The 11037-nt window shown below is 39.0% G+C and overlaps 1 long non-coding RNA gene across 1 annotated transcript; it reads right to left on the reverse strand.

Moving 5' to 3' along the window:
• Window positions 1-500: 500 nt before the first annotated feature.
• Window positions 501-6960, reverse strand: LOC137501267 (uncharacterized). Its single transcript, XR_011018447.1, has 3 exons — window positions 6787-6960; window positions 6473-6579; window positions 501-662 (listed from the first exon to the last, which is right to left on the reverse strand). It is a non-coding gene; the product is annotated as an uncharacterized lncRNA (long non-coding RNA).
• Window positions 6961-11037: the final 4077 nt, after the last annotated feature.

Consider the following 11037-nt stretch of genomic DNA (forward strand, 5'->3'; position numbering starts at 1 on the left):
GTTCAGCCCCACCATTTGCCTGGTGTGAAAATGGGAATTCAGCCTCAGGGCTGTCGACATGTGGTTCGAACCCACTGTCTCCCGAATGCAAGCTCTCAGCAGCGCCACCCTAACTGCACGGCTAACTCGCCTGGCAAATTACTGCCTACCCCAGATTGACTGCATGCAGTAGAACAGACTATGTGATCGAACTACTCAAGAACAAGACATGACTTATTTGTTTGACAGCCATCGCCAGAGCAGTGAGACGTCAGCAATTTTGAAGCAAACCTTTATCTTCACCGAATGGACAAAACGTCCAACCACAGGATTGTTGTGTTTAGTCTGTGACGCCCGGTCAGTTTACCTATAATTACCAAGATACTTAACAAGGATACCCATTTACGTTACCAAATTTCCTGGTTCACCCTCACCCCATGACACTAATGGCAATGGAACAGTAAAAAGTTAAATACAAAACAAAGTACACAGTTTATATTTTTAAATAACCAACACATTTATTCAAAAGTGAAGTTTACATTTCCTGTTAGGCGAATGTTTACACCGGAAAGTTACAAATGTTACATAATATACAGATAAACCTAGTTGAAAAACACCAAAACATCTTTTTCACCCGGCAGCAGATCACTTGTCGAGGGCGACGATTGGCAAGTCACCGACACCTGAAAGAAAACGTACATTAATAGGGTAAAATTATTTCCCATACTCTGGCAATACTAATCATATGTAAAGTCCAAAATGAAATCCTTAATGTATAAAGAGTTGATACAATCCTTAGGTGCAATGAAAGATCAATAAGGAGAAGAAACCGAGGAATGAAGGGGTTAAAACCCATCAAGAAAGTATCATGACAGGTGGGAGTTCCCACTGGAAATTTAAGATCGTTCTGACAATTATCACCGAAGGATTACAAACTTGCCATCTTCTTTAATTAGGTTTAAATTTTCAAATAGGGTTCATAATTTATCGGTCCCTACCAAGGAAAACAATAAAGTTGGAAGAAGATAATTATGATTATTGATTTCTTTATGGAGTTGGATTTCAAGGATAATTGGTACAACACGATGAATAGTTACAAAGGGTTCACATTTAACATTGAGCAGGAAGATGACTTAAAAAGACAGATAGCAAAGTAATGCAGGATACAGCGTGGGTCCCTGCCAGCAGCATACGTTTCTCTGCCTGTTAGCCTGTGGGTGGTGAAAAACCCACACGCTTCTTAGTAAGTAACAAGTGTCAATTTCTGTTGCCACAAATAAAAACAATTTACACTATAAAGATGATGTGAAAGAGTCGTTTACAAGGAAGTTATTCCCTTGCCAGTGACCATGTGTCAAAGAAGTGGTCCCTTCGAACGTCACAGTAAAACAAATGTATTCAGACATCGATGACCTCAAGAGTTTATCTTATCACAGAGTTCAAACTGTTCCGTGATCAGGATGATCTCTGCCCACGCACATGGTGTCCCTTCTACACTGCCGTATTTCTTGAGCACACGATTTGCCGGCACAGCAGAGGATCCCCAACATTCTGCGATTTTGAGCCAGTTCACCCTTCCACACTATAGCTGCACACTTCACAACAAGTTTGAAACCTGAGATAACAGTAGCACACAAGGAACGTTCTTCTTGCAGTGTTAACGCTGGTTTTAGTTTCTAAATCTGATTACCATTCTTGCATAAGCCAGCACCCTGTGCTCTTGATAGTAACAAGCTTCAGCAGTTATATACCCTCTCCCAGGGAATAGAGGAAGGTGTAATCCCCCCATTACCCATCGCCTCCTGTAAGCCAAGATCACAATCGTTTTGACTTTTTAAACATTTTTACGCTTTCATCTACTCCCAGTGTCGAAACATATCAAAACCATTTCCTGAAAATTAGCAATTAAGAAAATAAATAATTTATTTAATGAAAAACCCTTACCACAATGCTGGTTAAGATGAAAACTGAAGGTTTACTTTAACAAGAGAAGTGGTGTGTCAATTCAATTCATAGATTTTAAAAAAATGTAAAGTTTCAGACCTCATCTAGGATCTAGCAAAACTTCACACATAACACAACATAATTCTTACAAGATTTTTGCCCGAGGTGCTATCTCTCTTCAAACGAAACCTTCAAGCTCTCCCACCTATTGAAAAAAAATACAAAATATAGAAAAAATAACGCCCTACAAACTATTTTCTCACAGCATCATATAGGATAAAGCACATGCACAATTCTTTTTTTATTTTTTTATTTTTTACAATTCGGTTTGCATCGCACCGACACAGTTAGGTCTTATGGGGAAATGGACTAGGAGTGGGAAGGAAGGGCGCAGCCGTGGCCTTAAGGTACAACCCCAGCATTCATCTGGTGTGAAAATGGGAAACCACGGAAAACCATCTTCAGGGCTGCCGAGAGTGGGGCTCGAATGCAAGCTCACAGCCACTGCACGGCCCAACTCGTTCGGTGTATACACTACTTGGAGGTCGCCTCTCTTCTTTTACGGCCTCATTGGAACACTTCAGTCCATCATTCTTTGGTCATCATCCTTAATGGGTTTTGTTTCCAAATTGCCCAGTAGCTTTTCATTTGTACTGGTCTTTTCTGTCGTTCCACATCTGTAAGTACCCATTTCATTGCATGTCATTTGTCTCTTTTTGGTTTAAATCTTATTTCTATGTTTTTCAGTTTTGTTTTACAAATCATCCAGAGTTATTTGTAGTTCTTCCATATCCTCTCTAATTACCTTAATCCATCCTACTTGTTGCTTGAGATTCCAGTTTCTCTATAAATTTTCTTGGTAATCTGGTTCCTAACTAATACACGATTAAGAAAAGCTAAGAAATACCTTACAACCTATTTTCTGTCATTACAGCTTAGAGAATAAAGTAAACACTACTTACAGGTCTTATCTCTTCATACACAACCGTCAAGTTTATACAAGATCAAGAAAAAGTAGGAAATTCCATACAATTCAGTACACACTATTTACATCAGGTGGTTTCCTATCTATCTAAAAGTAATACAAGATTAAGAAAAAACTAAAGTACCCAACATTAATAACCATAATTACCGTAGGTTTCAAATCACTTTTTAACTTATATATGTGCAATATTTTTATGTTAGGTCAAATTGCCAGTGATTACGAATCGGTGATATGCCACTGCCTCCCTCGCAGCTTCCCAAAGAGTAGAACCTATTGGTAGAGGGAAGCTAGGGGAAAGGTGTGTGTGGAACTGTTTAACCGAGAGGGAGAGGCGATGTGTGGTTATAGACTGTCTTTTTGTGTAGTAGAAAATTAATACACCGAGAACAATTCCGGAATAATTCATGTGCGGTAACGAATTAAAAATGAGTACTGTACTTTGTAGAACTTTATGTTTAATGATAGAATCATACCCTACATAACGGTCCTGCCCGGCATTAATACCGGGTGCCGGTGCCCAAGTTCAAAGAATTCCATTCCAGACCTTTAAGTCAGAGATTACCTCCAGTGGGATTCATTAAAAGCTAAATTTTACAAGAAGAATGAAGTAATCGTCTCTCTCCTTTATTAACGAGGATGCTTGCTGCTTGTTTAAAGGGGCCTAACATCTAGGCCATTGTCCTAGTCATTTCCTTGAGAGACTATTGTACTCGCTGCAGTGTTAATTGCTTTTGGCATAGTCTGTGCCCTGGAAGTTTTCTTACCTTTAAATTTCTGACTTGTGCATTTAAAGCGCCTCTGAAGTTCAGTTTTCTTGCTAACATTGCTCTTGTCTGTGGTAAAGTTGCAATATGCTGTTCAGAAGCATTCAGAAGAGGAACTAACCGTTTCAGACTTTGACTGCAGATGTTGTATTGCTCTACATTATTAACTTTATTAAATTGCTGAGTCAAGTCTGCTCTTAATCTGGCAATATCGACTACTGCAGGCCTACTTATTAATTCACTATTGCCAACTTCATTTAAAATGGCATTTCTTTCGGCAGCAACAATATGTTCTTCGCCCATATTAGCATTTCCTGAAGACTGAATGGTACATTCAGAAGGTGCTAATGTACGACATAACAAGTGTATATGCTTGCACATGTTCCACTTAATGCTTGCATCAATGCAGGTGCAACTAAATTTGTGTATGCAAGCCTTGCAGTGTGTACATGTAATGGAACAACTGCAGTCTGGTTGCACAAGCCTCACAGTATAATATAACTGTGGAACATTTGACGAGGCAATAGCCCAACCACCGTCTCCATTTTCCGATACCAAATTGGACCTCAATTGTAATGATTTCTTATGACGATCCCTAAGATCCCTTAACTTTGCAGTCACTTTTCCTTTCTCTATAACAACCAGACGGTCAAACAATTTAGTTTTAACCAATTGCATTATAACAGGAATTGCTTTGTCTAGTCGTTTTACTGGTTGTCCTTTCAATAACACGTGTTTCAGCGTTCTATGCATTGCCTCTAAATGCATGTTAGTGTTAATGCCGGAATTCAATCTGTGACAATATGCCCACGCCTTACAGCATCTTGCATACCGCTGCTGGAAATACAAGCCAAAATCCTTTGTCTCCTCATCCTCCAATAACTGACGTGTAATTTCATCTATCCCAATGTTAAATGTGGCTTCATCTGTCTCGTGCAGAAGACATCTTAATCTCTCGAAAGTTAGTTTTTGCTTTTCTGTGTCCTTAATTTTTGTCAGATTTCTTTTCCATGCCCGAATGACATGCCATGTGCAAAACAAACGCATATTGGATTCACCCATAACTTCTTGCCATGCATTATAGAACGATTCTGCCATGTCCGACATGAATACGTTACAACTGATCAGTCCAGTTCTCTCTTTGATGCAACTAAAAAATACTCGGAGCGTTGCAGAATCTATTTTGCTACCTATAAAAAAGGCACACGGCAGCCCTTGCCTAAGATCATCTAAAACAAGTACCGTAACCATCTCGAACCCATATGCATTCAAACCATGAGTGCTGTCCACACAGATACAGTCCAAGCCAAATTTCTGCAGCATCTCCTGCTGTGCCTCCGTGAACATGGCTAGAAAGAAATCATTTCTCGACAAAAATGGGTATTCAGGTAGGACCATGTTCTGAGGCTCGTAAAACAGAACGCTACTAGATCCCAGCCGTTTCTCTGTTTCTACCCATGCATCCACACTTACTGCATCATTAGGATGTCTAACAGCATCACTATTTAGGGTGAAAGCCCTTTCAATATTGTAAAGGTCTTGTTTTGTGATTAAGTGCTCTCGTTTGAGATTATCTTTACTTACGGACGATCTTACTTGATCTAAAATATCACCGTGAGACACTTTCATTGCAATTTTTGTTGCTAAATCACTGCGTTCAGCTGGGCCTAAAGAAAGTTTTGCCAGTTCATTTTGGTGTCCTATATGAGTACTGCAAAATTCTACTGCTACGTGCCCATTTTTAAAAACTGCATTAATTTTAGCAGGACAATAACCACCTGTTTTTTAAGTTCCTTGTATTTTTGATTCTCTTTGTCTACTTTCTGGCAAAACATTTGTCCTATACTTCCCCGATCTATGGCAATAAAATGTTACAACAAAAGAATTATCACATAGAGTCTTGCCCTGTCTGTGTGTCACAAATGATGCATTGTCCTTATGCTCAACCGTCTGATTCCACTTAGAAATTTCTGATTCCGATAGAAATTCGTGACTTTGTCTTGATTGTAATATCATGGGCCTCACACACATGCTCCTTGTAAATGTCAAGGTCATAACAATCTTGCTGGCAAACTGCACATTTAAACAGGCATGATACAGTTTCTACTGGATTATATTCACCTCCGGGATGAATATCAGAAATGTGTCTTTATAAATTGAATGCTCTGGGGAAAGATTTGTCACAAAATTGACAGCTAAACGGATTAACTGGCAGGTTCATTACAGGCCTAGTTCCTTGTGGATTATATTCCATTCCAGGATGAATTATAGAAATGTGTCGTTTTAGATTGTACATTCTGGGAAAAGTTTTGTCACAAATTCGGCAGCTGACGGGAGGTGGCATTTCGTTCACGGAATTTTACCTCAATACAAAAATAAAAATAGCCATGCAGACACAATGGAGTGCTGTAAGAAACGCTACTTACCAACCCTGTGTCAAAATACAGAACACAATAAACACACGCAGCGTACAAAACACGAAATAAAAATTCTTTCACTGCATTTTCCTACAAAAGAAGAGAAAAAAAAAACTATGTTCAAAAGTCAGAACACATTGAGTACCTGCAACAGAAGAAATCATCACTATACGTTAAATTACATAATTGGCACCTAATACGAGGCATTACAATCTCTGGATTTTACCGCAAAAAGGTTAAAACAACCACGCTCAGAACACGTGGAAAGGTGCGAAACGCTACTTCCACCATCTAAAAACAGGGATGATTAGAACACGTGGTGTAAAACTATACTCAAAACTACACATTCACTTAATCTTACCAAAAATAAAAATAGGGCTTACAGTAGAGCACTTTAAATACACGAAGCGTTCCTTGGCAAAAAATATGAAGTCTGCTCCCACTAACTACGAATTAAACACGGAAAACAGCGATATTCGAAAGTCATAACCTGCAACAGAAGAAAGCATCACTATACGTTAAATTAAATAATGGCAGTAAACACGAGGCGGATTTAAAATAGCCCCGCTCAGAACATGTGGAGTGCAGTGAAACGCTACTGCCGAAAAATAACAGCACTCGTTAGTACGAACTCTACCCAAAAATACAAAAATGAAAACAGGGATGGTCAGAACACGAGGTGTAAGGAAATACTTACTTACAAACACACATTCACAGAATTTTACCACAAATAAAATAAAAATTAGGCCTTCGTTCATAAAGCACTTGATCCAAATGCAGAAGCCTTGCAGTGGACAAAGTTTCTTCTTCTTTATGGTTTAATGCGTTTCGCTTCGGAAAATTTGAAGTTTGCTCCCACTACCTGTCCACTACGGTCTTCTTCTTCTTGGTTAGTTTTTGGACATCGTCGTAAGACGCTACGTCCAGTCACTGGTTTGCGGGATAATTAATGTCTAGGAGAGGTACCAACATTAGAAGAAAGTAGTACACTACAAGATAGTAGGGTTAGCTATGTAATGAAGCTAATGACAGCCGGGAATAATGAAACTGAGGAAAATACCAAGAATATGGAGGCGAAACTATCTAGGACAACACAAAAACACTGGGACACAGGGTTCTAATGCTTCACGTCTGTGTGGTCTGCCACGACGGCTTACTACGAACAAAACAGACCGGACCACAAATAAGGGTTAGGATGCAAAAGTTCGTACCTATAGGGAAGGAAAAGGTTACAATTGGATGTTACAGGTAACTAAAAAATTAAGTATTAAGTCTACAACGCGAAAAGTCGGTTGAAACACTAAACACGAAACATTTAACGGCAGTTGGTAACCCGCATGAAGAAGCTTAGCTATGAATTCTCGACGGTGATGTTCATATGTCTGACACTGAAAAAAGATATGGTTGACAGTACCTACTGCCCGACCGCATGGACATAAGTTACTTTCGATAAGATTAAGGCGATAGAGATGAGCAGGCGTACACACATGATTTAAGCGAAGCCGTATAATTGTAGTAATATGACGCCGAGTGTAGTTACCAAAGGCGAACCACGGTTTATTAGGAATATCAGGCATAAGCGTGAATAAGTGCTTACCTTTCAACTGGGAAGTTCGACGCCATTCTGCACACCACTGATCGTGGATGAAGTGACGACAGTGTTCCCATAAGTCTGTGTGTGGAACTGCGATATAGTAATCCAATCCAGTACCCTGGGCAGCCTCTTTAGCTAGGATATCCGCTGTGACGTTACCGTGTATTCCAGAATGGCCCGGAATCCATGCGAATAATACTTTAACATTACGGAGGAACAAGTCATAGCTTAATTTACGTAAATTTTGAATGTACCAATTATTGGTATGTTCGGGATTGTCTAAAGCCTTCAAGGTGCTTAAGGAGTCAGTACAAATGAGAGCTTTTGATATTCCAGAATATTTTATGTACAATAAAGCCTGGCGTATGGCGAAAATTTCAGCCGTGAAAGAAGAAGCGAGGTGTGGGAGAGTGAATTGTTTGTTCATAGCCAGTTGGGGGGAGTAAAATGCAGCACCTACACCAGTAGGGGATAGAGTCTTTGAACCATCAGTGTAAAAAATAATATATTGCTCTTGGTTATGCCTATGGAACGCAAATTGAAATAAACTGGTCGTGACATGGCTATTTGTTCGTAGTATTGGAGGACTAGTTTCGAAGATAGTGTGAAGAATATCAGGTTTAAATGTACTAGCTCGAAAAGGTATAGAGTATTTCGGGTGGTTTAACGTTTGTACCATGCTAGTACGAAAGTGACCGAATTGGTTAAATGCCCATAATAGGGCCGGTTGATGTTCTTCATTAACATTCCGATTTTGATAATATTCATGTAATAGCTGTAGTTTCGGGATGATTGGGTGGCGATATTTATTTAATTTGTTAAGAAGATATTTGCTAGCGAGTAGTCGTCGTCGAAATTTTAATGGCGGTTCCGATGCTTCAGCTAAAAGTGCATTCGTTGGGGAGGAGGACATAGCCCCCATGATTAAGCGGAGTATTTTAAACTGAAAGGTATCAAGTTTTCGTAGTTGGCTATTAGATGCTATATCAAGAAAATGACAGCCATATTCGTATACTGACCGAATGATATTTTTATATACCATAAGAAGGACATATGGATCCGATCCCCAGGTGCGTTTAGTGAGAGATTTAATGATAAGGAATTTAGTTTCTAATTTGGAAAGAATATATTCGATATGTTCTTTCCAGAGTAATTTGTTATCAATTTTAATGCCTAAATATTTGATCGAAGTTTTGATACAAATCTCATAGGAACCAAAGGTAATTGGAGTACGATCATAATTTCGTTTCCTCGTAAAGATCATTGCAGAGGATTTTTGAAATTCGATTTCTAAGTTATGCTGTAGAAGCCATCTATGGAGGATCGGTAGTGTACGTTCAATGGTAGTACGGGATTCAAGTGCCGATGCTTTAATGGAATAAATAACTATATCGTCAGCATATTGTAGGATCCTAGCCTGTTGAGAAATCACCCGCTCTAAGTCAAAGGTATATAACAGATATAAGATAGGGCTCAAAATATCACCTTGTGGGAGACCTTTAGAAGTGTATCGAGAATCGAAACTCTGGCCATTGGTCTGTAAAAAATGTGACGATTGGTGAATAATTGCCGTATGATATTAATAAACGAAAGAGGAAATTGCCACTGATATAATTTGGCAAGAAGTACACCAATGTCCACATTATCATATGCTCCTTTTATATCGAGAAATATAGCCGTCAAAACGTCACCTCGACTGCGAGCGAGTAATAAGTCTGTAAAAAATATATTAAGAGCGTCTGTCGTACTTCGACCTTTCAAAAACCCAAACTGATACACTGGAAGTATATTATAATATTCTAAACACCATAGAAGACGGTGCAAGAGGATTCGTTGAAAAGTTTTACGAAGGCAGGAACCCAAAGCGATACCTCTATACCCGTTTGGGTCTTGAGGATGTTTACCTTGTTTTAAGAGGGGTAAAATTTGAAAATCGTTCCAATCGACAGGAATGGCATGGCTGTTGAGTATGGCGTTAAATGTAGTTAGCAACGTTTGCTTAGCGTGGAACGGTAGATATTTCAACATTTTATAGGTGATAGAATCTCTACCCGGGCTAGTATCTTTTCGATGTTCGAGTGCCATATCTAGCTCATGGAGGGAGATATTCTGTAATAGACTAGAAAATTTGTCGGAGGAAGGTATTAAACTATATTCATAAGAAGGTTCCACGTAATCGGGTGTTAGTTGGTGGTAAAATTGGGCAATTCCTTGAGGATGCGATTGAGAAACAGAATTTGTATGAGTATTACTTAAATGTTGGATGGCTGCCCATATATCTTTGAGAGGGGTTTGTCGATTAATAGATGTGACAAATACTTTCCATGCTGTTCGTCGTTTTTCATTAAAAATAGTCTGTATAGAAGCGACTATTTTTTTATATTGGATATAGTGATCATAGGAGCCAGATGTTCTATAAACTTTTAAGGCAGCTTGTCTACGACGAACTAAAGACGCACACTCGGAATCCCACCAACGAATAGCATTTCTCTGCATTTTAAAAAACCGCTTGTGTTCAATAGGATGATAAATATCTAAGTAAGAATGAATAAAGGATAATAGTAGATCATAGTCAAGAATATGGGGAGCTGGAAGTGTAGAACGGATTTTATCTGCAAGAAAGGTCGTGAATAGCGTAGAATCAAAAGAGTGGAGATTACGGGATGTTGTAAAGTGAGAGACATTCCTGATAACCTGTGGGCCGATATCGATTAGAATGGGAAAATGGTCGCTTTGATGGGTGTCATAAATTACATTCCAATTGGTTTTATGTGCCAAATCTACGGTGCAAATAGTGAGATCTACTGCACTTTTATTAATGTTAGGAGCTGTTAACCGAGTAGGAGAACCGTCGTTGAGGATAACCAGTTCCTGTTTTACGGTGATCCGTTCAATATTCCGCCCTTTGGGGCAACTAGATATGCTCCCCCAAAGAGGATTGTGAGCATTAAAATCTCCACCGATTAGGGTGTTGTTTTGTGAGAATTGTGAAAAAAATTTGTCCCATTGGACATAGGTACCTTTTATCCACGGCGGACAGTATATGGAAACCAAGGTCCAGTCTTGAATTTTTACTACAAGGGCTTGAGTGCCCGGTATGATATAGTTTAATGGAGCGTCCTGAAAGTAGATGTCTTGTTTGAGTAAAATGCATGTGCCTCCAGAGATGGGTGCATCATGCCGTATGACCGTAAAACCTTTCATACGAAAATGAAAATGAGATTTTAACCAAGTTTCGCTCAAGAAAATTACCGCAGGATCAAAAGAATTTATTAAACTCACTAATTCATGTTTCTTATTTAATATGCTCCGACAATTCCATTGCAGTATCCGCATGGTTTACTTGACATTAGG

This window comes from Anabrus simplex, chromosome 6 (assembly GCF_040414725.1).
Source record: "Anabrus simplex isolate iqAnaSimp1 chromosome 6, ASM4041472v1, whole genome shotgun sequence".
Taxonomy (NCBI): Eukaryota; Metazoa; Arthropoda; class Insecta; order Orthoptera; family Tettigoniidae; genus Anabrus; species Anabrus simplex.